Source organism: Lolium perenne, chromosome 7 (assembly GCF_019359855.2).
Source record: "Lolium perenne isolate Kyuss_39 chromosome 7, Kyuss_2.0, whole genome shotgun sequence".
NCBI classification, from domain to species: Eukaryota; Viridiplantae; Streptophyta; class Magnoliopsida; order Poales; family Poaceae; genus Lolium; species Lolium perenne.
In genome coordinates this window covers 90,149,845-90,168,798 of record NC_067250.2, presented here as the reverse complement: position 1 = coordinate 90,168,798, position 18,954 = coordinate 90,149,845, and the positions used below count along the sequence as shown (strand labels likewise).

Sequence of the window (18,954 nt, the reverse complement as noted above, 5' to 3'; positions counted from 1 at the left end):
GTGTATCCTTGTTATAGACGGGATCTTCTATGGTTTTAACATGCATTGTGTGCGGGTCAATGAACCCAATGTCCGTGATTTCGTCCCTTTTGCATTCGAGCATCTTCGATCTGCATAATATAGCGCACAAAGGATTATAATCTGCAGACAATGAACGAGCTGAGCTAAAGACTTCTCAAATTAAATAAATCACTTACAGACAATAGGAACTGATGATAGATTTGTCGAGAGCTCGGAGATTGTATAACTGGAAAAGCTCGTTGAAGTCAACGTTCACACAGTATTCCTGGAAGTAGTGCTCTTCACTAACTCGCACCATGATAGTCTCGATCCCTTCCTTTGAGGCATTAAGGTACCACGAATGCAAGTTACGCACATGTTGGTAGCTTCCTGAGATTCTGGACCAAATCTTTCCCTTGAACAAATTGATATGCTCGTTCAGCGAAGGCGTAATCGGTTGTGTCTTGTCGAGAACTTTCAACGGGCTTCCCGTCAAACACCTTGAGAGGGGCAACCGATTGAACGGGTTGTTGTCCGAGCTGGTAGACTTGGTGTATCCCTTTTATCTCCCTGATACCCGATTGAACGGGTTTTGTCGCCTCGATCATCTTGTCATACGACCTTTCAATAGAACGCCTATAGTCAGATGGCGGCGATGGTACAGGGTCATATAGATTCTCAACGGTACGCACAACTTTCACCGGATCTAGTGTCTTCTCGAAAGGTATCTCTAGCACTTTCGGTGCAAAAAAAATTTTCACCTCGGCCTGAACGGCTTCCTGGTTTTCCTCGGGAGTTTTTTCCCAAGGTAACTTCTCAATGGGCGGCAGTGCTTTCTCCTTTCTAGCTTTCTTCCTAGGCGGCGTACCGTTCTGCTTAACGGACGCGGTCTTACGCGGAGGATCTCGAGGTGGTGGACTCACACTGGGGTCCCTCTCAGGTAGGTGTGGACTTTGCTGCTCACGAGGACTGCCACCAGGACTGCCACCAGGAGGAGTCGATGGCATTTGCTGCTCATGTGTAGGAGTCGGTGGCCTTTGCAAAAGGACGACGTACTTCTTCGGCCATAGGGCGAAACCGTGCTTGACATCGGCCAGTGTCCTCTCATCTTCACCTCTAGGAATATCAAGCTCCACTGTTTCAAAACCCGGAACAACTTCATCCACCCCGACACGAACACAGCCAGGTGGAATGGGCATATGATGGTGCATTGCTCCATCTTCACTTGGGTACACATAGCCGACCGCCACCTTAACGGACGCGGTCCTGAATAACATATGTAGCTCGCAATCTGTCTTCTCAATGACATAATCCACGGGGTAGCTTCCTCCACACCCGTCAAGATGCGAGGAACCGACACTGCTTCTTCGCTGAGATGGGGCAGCATCGCCATGTGGATCATGTAGAAACAGCGGCTGATCAGGTGCCCTCTGATTTCTCTCAAGAGCCTCCACCCTAGTTAACAATTCCGTTACAATGTCGGCGTCCTTCTTCTTCTTTCGCGAACGGCTTCTATAAGTGTCAGCGCTGTCCGGCCACGCTTCCTTCATGGAGAGACCTGGGCGAGCTCGTACCCGTCCAACGTGTTCAGGGTTCCCCAGAGCGAGTGTCAGCTCGTCGTTCTCTCGATCGGGAATGTACTCTCCCTTTCTGACCTTATTAATTGCATCTACAAGCTTCGGTACAATTGACTCAATTTTTTCCTTCCATTTTCCCTTCGCAACGATCAGCCCTGTCTTTGGGTCCAACCCTGCCCCATGAGCGAACAACCAGAACTTGGACCGTTCGGGCCAGTCCCATGTCTGTGGAGTGATTCCATCATTCATCAGTTTATTCTCAAATGTTGTCCACTTCGGAATGGCACTCTTGTAGCCACCTGACCCCAAATGATGCGGAAGTTTCTTCTTTGAAGCATTTTCGGTATTTTTCTTCGATCGGGACACAAAAGTAGACGATTGCTTATACTCCTTAAATGCGGTCCAGTGAGCTTTTATCTTCACTAGATTATCATCGAATACTGGATCTTCATTCTTATATTTGTCCCATAGATTTTTCTTCCAGGTCTGGAATTGTATGGCCATCTTCTTCAATGTCCATTCCTTGACTTTTTTTCTTCTGGCCTTCCGTCATGTCTTCCGGTAGGCTGAACTTTGTCAGTAGCGTGTCCCAAAGAAATGTTTTCATCGTCTCGTTGACATAACTAGCACCACTCTCCGCGTTCTTCGGCTTATGCCACTCTTGAATGCTGATCGGTACATGATCCCTAACAAGAACTCCGGCTTGACTTGTAAATTTGCGGCAAAACTCTTTGGGATGCTCTGGTTCACCATTAGCCTTGAATGCCGTGAGGGCTAACCGGCCCTCGCCCTTTAGCACCCGCGTCGGGCCTCGTTTTGATCTAACAGACTTGCTCGATGATCCAGAAGGCTAAAAGAAAAAATTATTTGTTAATAAGTGCAATACAAATAAATGAATGCATCTAGGGATGAACATATAGACTAATTGATACATAGATATACACCTCGCCGGAGTTTGTGATGGACACTTCGTTGTCTCTTCTAATTTGTTCAGACTCAAGTCCCTCGCCGAAATCATTCAGAAAGTCTTGGAACTCGTTGTCATCTCCATCGTCGGGTTCCGGACCACGGGCACTCTCATAGATCAATTTTTGCACCGCTTCTTCCCCCTCCTCATCTCGGACGAAGGTGCCGTCCTCCATACCTCAATGTCACTGCAAAATTAAGAAAGCAATTAGAAAACAATTCAAATGAAGAAAACAATAACCCTAACCCTAACACTCGGCGCTACTCGTCTCGCTCTTCTCTTTTTTTCTCGACCCTAACCCTAACACTCGGCGCTCCTCCTCTCGCAAGCTCACAGACGGCAACAACAACGGAGTGAGGCGACTATTTCTGCAAAGAAGGACCTCCCATCTAGGCGGCCTGTATAGGAGAAAATGCCCTACACTGCTCATGTTACCTGCATTTTGCCCTATCAATCAACAACAAAATTACCAATATGTACAAACTCTTTCCAATTGACAGAAATTTAAGCTTGTTGGGCTCCTGCTGAGGGGGGCGGTGCGAGGCGGCGTGATTGGGGGCTACCTGCAGCGTGTGCGGCGGCCGGGCAACGTGCTTGGGGGCGGCGAGCGCGAGGGCAGCCTCCCGTGCGCGACGTGATTGGAGGCGGCCTGCTTGGGGGCGGCGTGCGCGGGGTGGCCTGGCAGCGTGCGGCGGCCGAGCAGGGGGAGGAGCGCGGCGGCCAGGCATGGGAGGCGCGCGGCGGCCAGGCATGGGAGGGCGCGCGGCGGCCGAGCGAGATCGAGGCGCGCGGCGGCCGGGCATTTCGTCGAACGGCTTGCCGCGTGCGTGAGGGGAGCGCCGGCGGCGCTGCCGGCGATCGACGCGCGCGCGCGAGCTCCTCCCGGCGAGCGCGGCGGCGAGGGAGGCGAGGCGAGGGAGGGCGGCGAGGAGGGCGGCGAGGGATCAGGAGCTCACCTCGGGTTGGCGGCGGCCGTTGTGGCGCGTGAGGCGCTGCCGGCCGGAGGAGGGACGCCGACGTTGTGGCGCGGGAGGCGCGGGAGGGAGGCGAGGCGAGGGGAGCGGCGGGTGACGACGGCGTGGTATGGCGACGGCGAGGGGGAGTGGCGCGTGGCGACGACGGCGGACAGCGCGGCGTGGTCTGCGACGGCGAGAGGCTTCTGCGCGGCAAGTGTGTTGATTTGGGAAATTTTTCCCCGCGCGGCTAAGTGTGAAGGAGGAGAACCCCTTTGGTACCGGTTGGTACCACCAACCGGTACGAAAGGACTTTCGTACCGGTTGGTGGTACCAACCGGTGCCAAAGGTTTTTTTTTTTGTTTTTTCTTTTTCTTTTTCTGTTTTCTTTTCTTTTGCTGTTTCTTTGCTGTTTCTTTTCTTTTTCTTTTCTGTTTCTTTTCTTTTTCTGTTTCTTTTTCTGTTTCTTTTCTTTTCTTTTCTTTTCTTTTCTGTTTCTTTTCTTTTTTTATTTTCTTTTTATTTTATTTTCTATTTCTTTTCTATTTATTTTTTCTGTTGCTTTTCTATTTATTTTCTTTTCTGTTTCTTTTCTATTTATTTTTTCTATTGCTTTTCTATTTATTTTCTTTTCTATTTATTGTTTCTATTTCTTTCTTTACTCCCACCACGACGCCGTTCGCGCGGGAAAGTTTCCCGCCTCGACATCGCGCGGGAAACTTTCCCGCCACGACGCCGCGCGTGGGAGAAAAAAGGCGAGAAAGAAAGGGCGGGAATAAAATTTTATTACGATTGAACTCGAATTAAAAGTACATAGCTCAACTGAAAATTAAGATACATGGCCACATTTGACTGTTGGAGTCATTCAGTCATACTCGTGCCTAGCCCTATAATACTCGCCACTGTAGTCGTCGTAGTCGCCGTCATCATCATCGCTGGCATCGGGGTCGCGGTAGTCGAACCTCGGCGGGAGAGGACGCGTGGGCTGGGACTGAGGGTAGCGCAGGCGGGGGCCACGGTAGGCCATGACGCCCTGGAGAGTCCGGTCGCGCCACCACAGCCGACACCCGGCCTCGTTGAAGTTCAAAGGAGGCGGGCCGCCCTCCTCGTGCCTGGCAAGCGCCCTCTCACGCCGATTGATGAAGAAGTTTTCCCAAGTCGGGCTGTAGTCGGGATGCCACTGGGGATTCCTCCGCTGCTCTGGCGTGAGCTCGAAGTAGTAGTGGTTCGTGATGGCCATCTCGCGCGCCACACCTAGAGGGACTGGAGGGACCGGTACGCCTCCGACGCTTAGCAACCAGCCGGTAGGGACGCGGTAGCCCGGCGGGCAGGGGTAGTTCGAGGCGCAAAGCGCCTCCGCCTCCCGGGGGGTTAGAGATACGATGGAAGCCATGGGAGAGAATGATGAGGTTTGCAGATATGAGTCTAGATGTGATATGTAAATGGAGGCCAAGCCTACATATATATAGTGAAAAAATGGCGGGAAGACAGAGGCGGGAACCGGTGGAAAGCGCGGGAAGAAAATAGGCGGGAAACCTTTAGTACCGGCTGGTGGGTGCAACCAGTACTAAAGGTGGTTTTTCTGTCATGTAACAAAACTGTCGGTGGGATAAGGACGCGTGGGTAACATTTAGTACCGGCTGGTGGGTGCAACCGGTACTAAAGGTGGTTTTTCTGTCATGTAACAAAACTATCGGTGGGATAACGACGCGTGGGTAATATTTAGTACCGGCTGGTGGGTGCAACCGGTACTAAAGCTGTCGGCAGGATAAGGACGCCCTGCTCGATGAGATAAAGCATGTAGCGCACGACGCCCTGTCGGAGGAAGAAGACAATGTAGAAGCGGCGCCGTGCCTATAAAAGGAGCATCGATATGCCATGGCAAGCAGCTCAACAAGCCAGCCTGGATGGAGAGTTTCATCACCATGGATGGACGAAAGGGTTGGGAAATCTCCTGTGGCAGAATTTCTCGAAGATGCCCTTGGTGCACACGCCCTATGGCATCTTCGGAAGTTCCGCCTCGGAAAAATTTCCCTGCAAGCCCGTGAAAGAGTCCATCTCCTCTAACAATGTTGGGGAAAGGGTTGGGAAATCTCCCGTGGCGGAACTTGTCGAAGATGCCCTTGGTGCACACGCCCTATGGCATCTTCGGAAGTTCCGCCTCGGAAAAATTTCCCTGCAAGCCCGTGAAAGACTCCATCTCCTCTAACAATGTTGGGGAAAGGGTTGGGAAATCTCCCGTGGCAGAACTTGTCGAAGATGCCCTTGGTGCACACGCCCTATGGCATCTTCGGAAGTTCCGCCTCGGAAAAATTTCCCTGCAAGCCCGTGAAAGACTCCATCTCCTCTAACAATGTTGGGGAAAGGGTTGGGAAATCTCCCGTGGCGGAACTTCTCGAATATGCCCTTGGTGCACATGCCCTATATATGGCATATTCGGAAGTTCCGCCTCGGAAAAATTTCCCTGCAAGCCCGTGAAAGCTACTTAACTAGTAAAACAAGCCAACCATCTCCATTGTTAATATCTTACATATAGTAACATCATTACACAAAAGTGATTTCCATATTGAGATACACAAGTTATGATCCCTATATGTAGCTAGCTAGTCTTCTGAGTTTTCTTCGTCTGTTTCCCTTTCTTCTTACTGCGACGCAACCATGGACAATCTTCATTGTTTAAGATGATGCTTGGGTCAATTTTTACCTTGAAGGGTGGAATATCGTCAAACTTATTATAATCTTCTAACATGTCTGTCTTGTCCTCTACTCCCACGATGTTTCTTTTTCCTGAAAGAACTATGTGCCGCTTTGGCTCATCGTATGATGTGTCCTCTTGCCTTTCTTTTCTTTTTTTCGGTTTGCTAGACATATCCTTCACATAAAAAACCTGAGCCACTTCACTGGCTAGGACGAATGGTTCGGTGTCGTACCCTAGATTCTTGAAATCCACTGTAGTCATTCCGCATCTGCGGGTCTACTGTACCCCGTCTTTCAGGTTGAACCATTTGCACCGGAACAAAGGGACCTTGAAATTAGGTCCATAGTCAAGTTCCCATATCTCCTCTATGTACCCATAATATGTGACCTTGTTCCCATTGCCATCTTCTGCATCAAAGCGGACACCACTGTTTTGGTTGGTGCTCTTTTTGTCTTGGGCGAAAGTGTAAAATGTGTTCCCATTAATCTCGTACCCATGAAAAGTCGATATAGTAGAAGATGGTTGCTTGGCCAACAAGTACAGCTGCTCATCATCGGTGACATTCATGAGACGTGTTTGCAACCAACCGCCGAAAGTCTTCATGTGTTCTCCATCAATCCAATCTTCACGTTGCTCCGGGTATTTAGAGCGTAAGATATCCTTGTGTTCCTCTTTGTACGGAGCCACCAAGATGGAATTATGTAGAACTATGTAGTGTGCTTGAGTGAAAGAATGTCCGTCCATACACGTTGCTGATTTCTTTCCTAGCGTGCCTTTTCCACGCAGTCTCCCCTCATAGCGCGATTCAGGAACACCGATCGGCTTAAGGTCATGAATAAAGTCAACACAAAACTCAATGACCTCCTCTGTTCCATAGCCCTTGGAGATGCTTCCTTCTGGCCTAGCACGGTTATGAACGTACTTCTTTAAGACTCCCATGAATCTCTCAAAGGGGAACATGTTGTGTAGAAATACAGGACCGAGAACGCCAATCTCTTCGACCAGGTGAACTAGGAGATGTGTCATAATATTGAAGAAGGATGGTGGGAACACCAACTCGAAGCTGACTAGACATTGGACCACATCCTTCTGTAAATTTTGTAGAGTAAGTGGATTGATCACCTTCTGAGAAATTGCATTGAGGAACGCACATAGCTTCACAATGGGTACTCGAACATTTTCCGGCAGAAGCCCCCTCAATGCAACCGGAAGTAATTGTGTCATAATCACGTGGCAGTCATGAGACTTTAGGTTTTGAAACTTTTTCTCCGACATGTTTATTATTCCCTTTATATTCGACGAGAAGCCAGACGGGACCTTGATGCTACTCAGGACTTCAAAAAAGATCTCCTTCTCCTCTTTGGTAAGAGCGTAGCTGGCAGGACCTTGATACTTCTCTGGATTCAGGTTGTTTCCTTCGTGGATACTTTGCTGGTCCTGCCGTGCATCCGGTGTATCTTTTGTCTTCCCATACACGCCCAAGAAGTTTAGCAGGTTCACGCAAAGATTTTTCGTCACGTGCATCACGTCGATTGCAGAGTGAACCTCTAAGAATTTCCAGTAGGGTAGCTCCCAAAATATCGACTTCTTCTTCCACATGGGTACGTGTCCGTCAACATCATGCGGAACAGATTGTCCGCCGGGACCCTTTCCAAAGATCACTTTTAAATCCTTGACCATGTCATATATAACTTCCCCAGTAGGGCGAGTAGGCTTCGTTCGGTTATCTGCCTCACCTCCGAAATGCTTTCCTCTCTTTCTTACGTGATGGTGTTTTGGAAGAAATCGACGATGCCCCAGGTACACATTCTTGTTTCCCAAATAATTACTGTCAGTCTCACCTAAACAGTGTGTGCATGCATTGTATCCCTTGTTTGACTACCCTGAAATGTTACCAAGAGCAGGCCAATCATTGATGGTTACAAATAACAACGCTCGTAGGTTAAATTCCTTTTGTTCGTGCTCATCCCACACGGGTACACCTTCGTCACGCCACAACTCTAAAAGTTCTTCAACCAATGGCCTCGGGTACACATCAATGTCGTTGCCGGGTTGCTTCGGGCCCCTGGATGAGCACGGCATCATAATGAACTTCCGCTTCATGCACAACCAAGGAGGAAGGTTATAGATACATAGAGTCACCGGCCGTGCTATGACTGGAGCTCTGCTCCCCGAAAGGATTAAAGCCATCTGTACTTAGACCAAATCTTAAGTTCCTTGCGTCATCTGAAAATGACTTGAACTCACTGTCGATTTTTCTCCACTGCGACCCGTCAGCGGGGTGTCTCGGCATCACATCTTTCTTACGGTCCTCTTTGTGCCATCGCAACAACTTGGCATGCTCTTTGTTCTGGAACAAACGTTTCAACCGTGGTATTATAGGAGCATACCACATCACCTTCGCAGGAACCCTCTTCATGGGGGTGGACTCGCCCTCAACATCGCCAGGGTCATCTCTTTGATCTTATACCTCAATGCACTACATACCGGGCATGCATTCAAATTCTCGTACTCCCGCGGTAGAGGATGCGGTCATTGATGCATGCATGTATCTTCTGCACCTCTAATCCTAGAGGGCAGACAACCTTCTTTGCTTCGTACGTGCTAGAGGGCAACACGTTCTCCCCTGGAAGCATCTTCTTTATTATTTTCAGCAACTTTTCAAATCCCTTGTCAGAAGTACCATTCTCTGCCTTCCACTGCAGCAATTCCAGCGTGGTACCCAGCTTTTTCTGACCATTTTCGCAATTTGGGTACAACAGTTTGTTGTGATCCTCTAACATTCTCTCCAACTTCAACCTCTCCTTTTCATTTCCGCAGTTCATCTTCGCATCAAGAATGGCCCGACCCAAATCGTCATCCGGGTCATCAAAAATCGGCTCATCGAAAATGGGCTCTTCTTCAGCTTCGTCTTCCCCCATTCTACTATCACCGTCTTCAGTGAATAAGGGATAGTTGTCACTATCCTCTTCTTCTTCGTTGTCTTCCAATATAACCCCTCTTTCTCCGTGCTTGGTCCAACAATTATAGCTGGGCATGAAACCGTTCTCCGAAGTGGACGTGAAGGGTCTTCGAGGTAGAGTAATCCTTCATATTCTTACAGAACTACATGGACAATACATGAAACCATTCGACCGCTTTGTTTGCCTCAGCCACGTTGAGAAAATAATGCATGCCATTAATGAACTCGGGATGGCACCGGTCACCGTACATCCATTGTCGACTCATCTGCATTTTATATGTATATCAAAAATCATTAAGTACACAACATCGTGGATATATGAGTGACCAACTTAATTAATATTCAAGTTCATCACATAAAACTAAGTTTTTTTATAAAAAAGAAGAGGCTCACCGAGGTTGTACGGTGCCGGCTAGGGGACGACGCTGGCGATCGACGGCGGTGAGGACGGGGATGATACTAATTAAAACCTACAAAATATACCATAATTTCAGCTCAAATTGATTATAAAAAAAGTAAAATCCCTAACTTAGGCATTTCATCAAACACCTTGCTAGCACTAGAAAAATAGTACGAGTTAAACTACCAAAGAAATGAGCTAAATTAGGAACGCCGGAAGAAAGGATGATATTGCTAACCCTTGGATAGATGGAGGTCGTTAATCTTGTTAAAATGGTGGAGAAAGAATGAAAATTTGTTGGAGTGTGAGAGGTGCAAAAGTTTTAGAAATGTGAGAGAGATGAAAATGAGAATGGATCGGGGGCGGGGGAGGGGCAGTGAGCATATGAGGCACCCTTTAGTACCGGTTGCTAACACAAACCGGTACCAAAGGTCCAACCTTGGCCCCACCCTCACCTGCCATTACGGCGAAGACCTTTCGTACCGGTTCCTAACACGAACCGGTACGAAAGCTCGTAACGAACCGGTACGAATGCCTGAGCGTCCGAACCGGTACAAATGCCACCTTTAATACCGGTTCGTAAGGGAACCGATATTAAAGTCTTAGATGGATGAGAGGTTTTCTACTAGTGAATGTAGACTCGCTCTTTTTACCTTGTGAGTATGTCTCAAAAGCGCTCCCGTGAATGTAGACTCGCTCTTTTTACCTTGTGAGTATGTCTCAAAAGCGCTCCCGCACCATTCGGCTAGCTTGTTATCCTTATGCTATGATGAAAAAAAAACCAACAAGATAGGGAACCAAAGTGGAATACACATGCTATAATAGATAAACGAAAAAAGCAACACATTACCACAAAATCATCAATACATCATTGGGCATGAATGTTGTCATCATCTCCAGGTCGATCATCCACACCACGCAACGACCGTACGCGCTTGGCACATGTTCTTGGATTCGAGGTGACTCCCTCCGAGCACATGCCTAATCCTTCCCTCTCGTGCGTGTGTGTTCTCGCTCACACATGTATATCCGGTCCAGGAAGGCAGGAGTGACGTCGCCCCCATGCAGCGAATTGCTGCGCGCGTCTGCAAAGCGTGCAGCAGCAGACCTGCATTGGGGTGCAAAGGACGGGAATAGTTGCGATTTTTGGAGTTTCTCGTCAGGTGGTCCGTCATGCATGCAGACTCCAAATTGAAGGCATGCAGCAGACTGATTAAAAGTCGAACGCGTTTCAGACGAAGGTGATCGATGCAGCTTCAAAATGTGGCTACAAAAGGACACAAAATTTCACCATAGTCGAATCACATTTGTATTGTATGCATGAGGATTTATCTCCAAGAACATGGTACTGTATCTTATATACGAACATGTGGTCGACTGACCTTTTGACATTGCATTGTTGGCGAAACAAAATATTCTCACATCAAAATCATATTAGTAGCATATTGCTCATTTATATAAAAAAAGATATAGCTACCACACCGGACGGCATGGTTGAGATGCTCTCGAACACCTCGGCATGTAGTCTTCCGTTGCAGAGCTCCCCATGGTGTTCTAAATGCACGGTACGAACGTAGTACGCTGCATTACTTCAATGGGAACAAAGTAGCAGCCCGTTTAGAGATCGAAAACACGTATATAGAGATGATGGACCGGCCGGCCGGCGCCATACATGAGACACATAGCGGCTGATCCGATTACACTGCCTGCGTGTAATGGTACATGATCGATGTATGAACCCCTGTGTCGAGATCCGTGAATCTCGATCGCTACCTGATTCAGGCACATGGGTCGTCGTACGCACGTCCTTCCGTCTGGTGTTATGTAGACTAGTAGTTGGGGCGCCCCTTGGGGCGCCTCCTCACTGATTAGTGGCGGCCCAATCTTGTCCAAATCAAGACATAGTTTCGTTGTGTTAAGTTTTTTATTCAGTCTTACACAAACTCAGATTTTTAAGTTTGGCAACTGCTTCGTTCTCCTCTCTACATAGAAAAATCAAGCGCTCTCCTCCCTACATAGGATAATCAAGCATGTGTAGAAATAAATCAACATTCTTCTACACCGTGGTACTTGTAAACTTAAAATTATCTTATGTTTCTGCTCATCTATCTATGTGAGGTGCATTTGCAAAGATAAAAATATCTGCTTGTATCGGCACTAAGATAAATCAGCACCAAGATACAAACAGAGCTTTCATATAGCTGAAGTGAGTTAAGTTACACATAATTCACACAAATCCAACATAGATGCCAAAGGAACAACATGAACGAGAATCCTCAGGGGTATAACACTATACATTTTATATACACAACAAGATAGAGAACACCATGAGAAATCTCCACATGAAGCTGTACAACACATGCTATTTCTGTACGTTGACCTATGTTACTCTAATGGCAGATACGAAAAAGCAATTAAAGTGTTCACGCCAAGAGATTGATGAACAGACCTGGAGAATAGGAAACAGTGTAAATGGTTTTTTAGCAGGCAGAAACAAACCTTCACAATATAAAAGGTGTAGATACAAAATCATATCATAGATAGAAAAAAGGGCAACAAAATTTTATTGCAATATAGTAAAATAGAAGGTGGTGCAAACCACATTATAGACCGTCTTTAGGAACGACCTCAGTATTTCAGTAACTAAACAAAAGTGAGAGGCTATCAGCAATACTTCAGTACATGTAGGTAGCTTGAACTCATCAAGTTCTAATGTGTATTCCAAATATTTACAGGTTCTTTCAAATATTGCCCACAGAACCTATGAAATATTCGCATCGGGATGTGAAAATCACTCCATACAGGTAAGGCCTCACGTCTTGAAACACAATACAAACAAATGAACATATTTACAGTACTGCAACACTTCCATGCTATTGTAAAATAGGATTATAGCACAAAATATTTAGAGGAGACAACTTAGTTGAGCAAACCCACACGACTAATCCATCAAGAAATGCATCATGCATGTCAAAAAATACAGAGAGAAAGGGAAGTCCTAGTAATCGTAAAGGTTCAACATAATTTAGCCCATCTTATGTACATATCATGAACATCTAACACTGCAGAACCAAACACAGAAAGCAAAAGTCTCAAATAAAATTCTACAATGTAGCAGCATGACCATGGCTATAGTTAATTTGACTTCGTGAACCAATCTTTCATCCCCAAGAGAATAAAGAAATTGTAGACTAAAAGACAATGAAATTAAATACTGACCTTTGGCTGCATGGAATATGACACCGAATGCATAGTAGCTCCCATGGGAAAAGTGTGCATGGTACTAAATAGTAAGACCGGCCTCTCCAGCACATTTGTGCTATTGTACCATAGGTATTATGCTGTAGTTCTCCCATGTACATAATTGAGCTTCAGGAAAAAAGATATTAGCCCACGAAGAGGAAATCTCAATCTAACACCCAAAACATAGTAAGCTCCCATGGAAAAATTAGGTAGTAATCAGTTAGAACATGAAACTAAATAGCAAAGATCCAACTCAGACAGTCGTGCAACAACAACACCCTCATCAGGGACAGAAGTAGAAGGCAGAGCTTGAAGGGATAGCAACCTTTCACTATAAAGGTTGGACTCCAATGAATTTCCAGTATGTCCAAGGTAATTGCTCCAGTTTGGATCCTAATAGTTGGGTGCCTTCCAACATAAGTTGGAGCAGAAATCAGAGTTGTGAACGTAATTGTTACTAAGGAAGCAAAAGTTAGCTCACTATAATATCTCAAGATTTTATACAAAGCACACGATAGGTAATACATCTGAAGATCAGCTAGTTGTTTGCTTAAGCTTTTGTGTGGTACTAAAATTAGTAAATAAACAAGAACATTGAGGAAATATATCATGTGTCTATGCATAAGTTTGATTTTGGACTCGTCTAGATTGCTGATATAGCAGATGATTAATCACACGATTAGTTGGAATTTGTCAACTGCAATATAAAATGGAAACTGGACATGCAAACTATAAAAGAGTAACAATGGGTACATTTACACAAACTGATGGGGGTGGCTACACCACAACATGATTCAAGAATCACACTTACTATGGTTTCTTATGAAAGGCAAGAGGCTGATATGAACGTTTGGCAGCTTCTTAATGAATTTTCTATGGTAGCTTCTTCCTGTTCTAGACCTCCCCAGATCTGCACTCATGTCTAGAGTTACGAGTACTGAATGAGAAGAACACCAGAAGAGCAAATGATCACCATAGATGCACATATGATCATTTTGTTCTCTCTAAATTCCACAAACTAAGTCAAGATCTTCATTTAGGAAAATTTTAGTCACCTTCTTAGCACCATGTATAAATAATGCAACCGATTCCTCGTCTATTGCAAAATGTAATATCCAAATGTCCTTTAGGTAACCGACACTGAAGATATTTCTTTATTGCACGCCTCCTAATCTCCCATTCACTCCAGATCACTCAAGTTTATCTTGCATATATGCAGAGATTGATATAGATGACCCGCAGGTCATAATTATTAAGACTCATCATATCTGGATAGCATGTGATATTTGAAGCTGCCAAGGAACCAAAGTTGTTAGTCTTAGACACCTATGCATTAGTAACATACATCTACCCCATCACTGAGTTAATTATATTATTATACTACGGTCCCCAATTCCTCTCGTTGTCTAGCGGCAATGGTATACAGTGTAGGCACTCAACAGGAAACAAGCACGAACACCCATCAGCAAGCAAGCACGCAGCAAACAAGGGCCTAACGCAGCAGGGAGGAGGAACCACATGAGGACACAAGGAGAATACACAGGGATTGGGAACAAAGGTACCTTGCTGGGGACGGGCAACAACGGCAGAGGTGACTTCAAGTATACACAAATGAACCATTGTCTTCTTTGCATACATCTTCATATAAATCACTCTCTAATCCATCTTCTTGAATAGTTTCAACCTAAGCAGCGCACAAATGGACAGTTTAATCTCCATCTCTGAACATGTGCCATTTTCTCTCTAAATGAATAGATTGATGGGGCATACGTGAAGGTCCATCTTCTAGACCAGCCATGTGTCCCTCAAGAACAACTCTGGAAAAAGAAATATCAAACGAGATCTTAACTAAGTGGATGAGAAAAACAATCAAATTGGTTAAAACGACTAATGAAAACAACTTCATCCTTGACAAGTAGCCTCCATCTAATCAAATCCAAAATCTGAATGGTGGAAATAGGTTAAAATAGCACAGGTGTGATATGCGTTCAATAAATTAAAATGGCAGGCATCCTAAAGTTTTTGATCCAGAACTTTGACAATAGCACATCCATAGAAAACCAAAAATATTTCTTTCATGTACAAATCGAAAGAAAAGGATAGGCAAAGCAAACCTATAACAGAAAATCTCGAAAATGGGCAGGCCTCATCTATGAACGCGGTGCAGCAGCTTCATGTGTGTATGCTACTTGCAATCTGGACAGTGGCAAGGAATCGACCTTGGCAGTCTACATGAGTGCACGAGTGGAGATCCAGGAAATTTATCCAGAATAAACAATAAAATAGGTACAGAAAGTGCATCTCAATCATTCAAAGATCACCAACTGCATACGGCACTAACAGATCATCAAAGGCTGAAGGGTAAAACAAAAGAAAAAAGGCCAACCTTTTCCCACCGGTGACGTCATCCGGGAGGCAAGAGCTAGGGAGGAAGAGCTCCCAGAGGCGGCGACTTTGGAACGGTGGGGCTTGGGGCTAGAAGACCTTGGGGTAGAGCAGAGGAGGAGGCAGGTACTGGGATCCAGGGCGGCGAGTGGGAGGATGCGTCCTGCATCGAGGCTGATTGCAGGTCGAGCATGACGCTGCCGCCCTTCCCTCGTTTGTGCAGCTCACCACAACTCAATCGCCTCCTGCTTGCCACCAGATGCAGTGCGGCGTGGCGGCGGCCGATGCGGCGGCGCACGCGAGGGAGGGTGTCGAAGATGAACGGACGCAGAGGCGAAGGCGAAGCAAATGGAGAGGGAGATCACGCGGGCCTGGCGGCTAGGGTTTCGTATGGGGCATTTTGTCTCGAGGGGCAGATCGACGAATGGCCCAGATGGACGCGGAGCTGGCTCGCAGATCGGACGGCTTGGAACGGAAGCGATCGTGGATAGCCCCAGAGGCTCGCTAGACCTCACGCACTTGCTTGTTCTCAATTCTGGCGTTCTACCACGGTCCACGGCCTATACGATGTGCATCAATCGACTAGACGTTACGTTTTTTTCGAAATGGGGGAAATATCGCCCCAGCTTCTGCATCCAAAAGATGCACACGGTTTTTTTATTAGATTATTCACGAAACCTTACAAAAAACAATACAAAAGATCAAACGTGAAGCAACCTTACTATAACTATAATGGGATGAAGAGGGTGACAATACACCAACTCACATCATCCAAAACTAAATGCCTTCCCAAACTGCCCAATAATAGGTGAGAAATGTTAGATGTATATATTTGTATATTGTAGTTTCCTCATATGTTAGGGGCTTTCTTCATATGTGCACCTGTACATGTACTATATATTGTGGCCTTTGGCCCCCTGGTAATACAACAAGCATATTGCCCTAACATGGTATCAGAGCAAATTTTGGTCCTCTTTTTCTTCTAGTTTTAGCTTGTTCCGGCCGACGCCCCGCCTCTCCCGCCGGCCGCCGCCCCTCCGCCGGCCGCCTCTTCTGTCGCCGACCGCCGCCCCTTCCGTCGGACGCCGATCTCCCCGCTCCGCCCCGCTTGATCCGCGCCGTGCCAGGATCCGCTCGACCGAGCCATCCCACGCGCCCGCCCGAGCTGCTCCCTCTGCCCCGCCCGTAGCACGCCAGGACCCGAGCTGCTCCCTCTGCCCCGCCCACAGCGCGCTAGGATCCTGCTCTCGCGTTGGTCCGCGCCACCAGTTTCGCTCCGCTTCGATCCGTTTCTGCTTCGTTGACTTCGATCTGAAAAAAAAGAGTTATGTCTTCCTCGGGCTATGTTGCGATCCCTCGCTGCCCGGTGATCTTTGATGGCGCGAATTACCCTGATTTCGCTGCCTTCATGCGCGTCCACATGCGCGATCTTCGTCTTTGGGGTGTGCTTTCTGGCGAGGTCTCCTGTCCGCCGCGCCCGTTGCTCCTACGGTACTGTTGCACCGCCACCGTTGCCCTTGCCCCCGATGCTACTCGGGCGGATAAGGATGCGACCAAGAGTGCCGATGACACCGCTCTGGCTGATTATGACCGGAAGGTCCAGGACCAATCTCGCCGTTGCGACTTACCACTGGATCTCGACCGAGTACACTCGGTGGATAGATGAGGATGATCGTCTGCCGTTCTCACCGACGGTGTTACGCCTCGGTATCTTTGCCGAGTTTATGGGTCTTCCCACCGCCGCTGCTCGGTGGGATTTTCTTCGTCGAGCGCTATCGGTAGTGCGGGGATGCTCTTTACTGTCTGTGGTCCGCCAGAGCATGCCCTTGACAGGTGATTCTACTATTGATGAGTTCTACACTCGAGTGCCGCTATTTGGCGTCGGCTTGATTCTCTTCGTACAGTGTGTGTGCCACATCCTCGTTGTCCGACTATGCGCGCGGATCCTGGAGTTTCGGCGCGTTTTGAGTTCTTGTCGCGGCTCCGCAAGGAGTTTGAGCCGCGCCGTGCCCACCGCTTGCCCGTGGTCGTGTTCCGCTCTCTGAGGTACTTGCTGAACTTCGTGCTGAGGAGACTCGTCTTCGTGGTGCTGGTCTTCTTGAGGTTCCCTCTGTTCTTGCTGCTCGTGGCACTCCTGTGTCGTCTGCTCGTGGACCTCCTATGCCGCCGGCTTCGTTGCGGCCTCCGGCACAGCCGATACTTCCTACTCCTCCATTCCAGGGTCAGCGTCAGCCCCAGCAGCCTCGTGGTTCGACGTCACCTCCTTGCACCTACCGTGGTAGGACTGGCTACACTATTTCTACTTGCTGGCAGAGGGATCCCAGCTTACGTCCGTCGCCGCATACTCGTCGTCAGGCTGGTTCTTCAGGATATTCTGCTGTTGTGCTATCTGATCAGGACATTATCCGTGGTCTTCGTGGTCTGCTCGCTGGTACAGGCTCTTCCTCGATGGGTACTGCTGGTTATGTGTCTGGCTGTTCTGGCACCGCGCGACCACCACCTTCTACATAGTCAGGTACGTCATCCCCGTGGTATCTAGATTCTGGAGCTTCTTTTCATATGACCTCTGCGTCTTCTATTCTTTCTGCTCTTCGCTCTCTTGTTTCTCCTGTTCGTGTTATCACGGCTGATGGTACCTCTCTCCCTGTTTCCAGTCGAGGCACCCTCTCTACTACCTCTTTCTCTGTTACTGATGTTTCTCAGGTTCCTAGTCTTAAGATGAACCTGTTCTCTGCTAGTCAGCTTATTGATTCTGGTTGTCGCGTCATTCTTGATTCTGATTCTTGTGCTGTTCAGGACCGCCGTACACAGGCCCTGGTTGGAGCAGGCCCTCGCAGCCTTGAGTCCCCGGGGCTCTGGGAGTTAGACTGGCTTCGTGTTCCTTCTGCTGCCACTTCATCTGCCAGTTCTCCTGCGGTTGCTGCTTCTGTCACTCGATCTTTTCAGCAGTGGCATCATCGGCTGGGTCACCTCCGTGGCTCCCGTTTATCGTCATTAGTTCGTCGTGGTCTTCTGGGGTCTATCTCAGGAGATGTGTCTTTGCATTCGTGTAAGGGTTGTAGGCTAGGCAAACAGATTCAGCTTCCCTATCGTACTAGTGCGTCTGTATCTCATCGACCTTTTGATTTAGTTCATTCGGATGTTTGGGGTCCGGCTCCCTTTCCTTCGAAAGGGGGTCATCGATACAATATTTTGTTTATTGATGATTTTTCGCGATACACCTGGTTGTTTCTTATGCACTCTCGCAGTGAGGTGCTTTCTATTTATCAGCGTTTTGCAGCCATGGTTCGTACTCACTATTTGATACGTCTCCAACGTATCTATAGTTTCTTATGTTCCATGCTACTTTTATGATGATACACACATGTTTTGTTCACACTTTATGTCATTATTATGCATTTTCCGGCACTAACCTATTGACAAGATGCCGAAGTGCCAGTTCCTGTTTTCTGCTGTTTTTGGTTTCAGAAATCCTAGTAAGGAAATATCCTCGGAATTGGACGAAATCAACGCCCAGTATCTTATTTTTCCACGAAGCTTCCAGAACACCGGAGAAAGACCAGAGGGGAGCCAGGGGGCCCACACGCCAGGGCGGCACGGCCAAGGACCTAGGCGCGTCCCCCTATGGTGTGGCCCCACCAGGGCCCCTCCGAGGCTGCCCTTCCGCCTACTTAAAGCCTCCTTCGCGAAAACCCTAAAAGAATAAGCCACGAGACGAGAAAAGTTACGCAGCCGCCGCCATCGTGAAGCCAAGATTCGGAGGACAGAA

The 18,954-nt window shown here is 47.6% G+C and overlaps 1 long non-coding RNA gene across 6 annotated transcripts; it reads right to left on the bottom strand.

Annotated features, from left to right (window-relative positions):
- Nucleotides 1–11,736: 11,736 nt before the first annotated feature.
- On the bottom strand, nt 11,737–15,645 carry LOC127316695 (uncharacterized). 6 transcript variants are annotated; one of them, XR_007860586.2, is made up of 6 exons: nt 15,187–15,645; nt 14,915–14,996; nt 14,363–14,617; nt 13,612–14,092; nt 12,777–12,926; nt 11,737–12,006 (listed from the first exon to the last, which is right to left on the bottom strand). It is a non-coding gene; the product is annotated as an uncharacterized lncRNA (long non-coding RNA). The 6 variants fall into 6 exon arrangements; XR_007860585.2 differs by lacking the exon at nt 13,612–14,092 and having other exon boundaries at nt 14,363–14,484; nt 14,571–14,617; nt 15,187–15,621; XR_007860588.2 differs by lacking the exon at nt 13,612–14,092 and having other exon boundaries at nt 14,915–15,028; nt 15,187–15,636.
- Between the last annotated feature and the right edge of the window lie 3,309 nt (nt 15,646–18,954).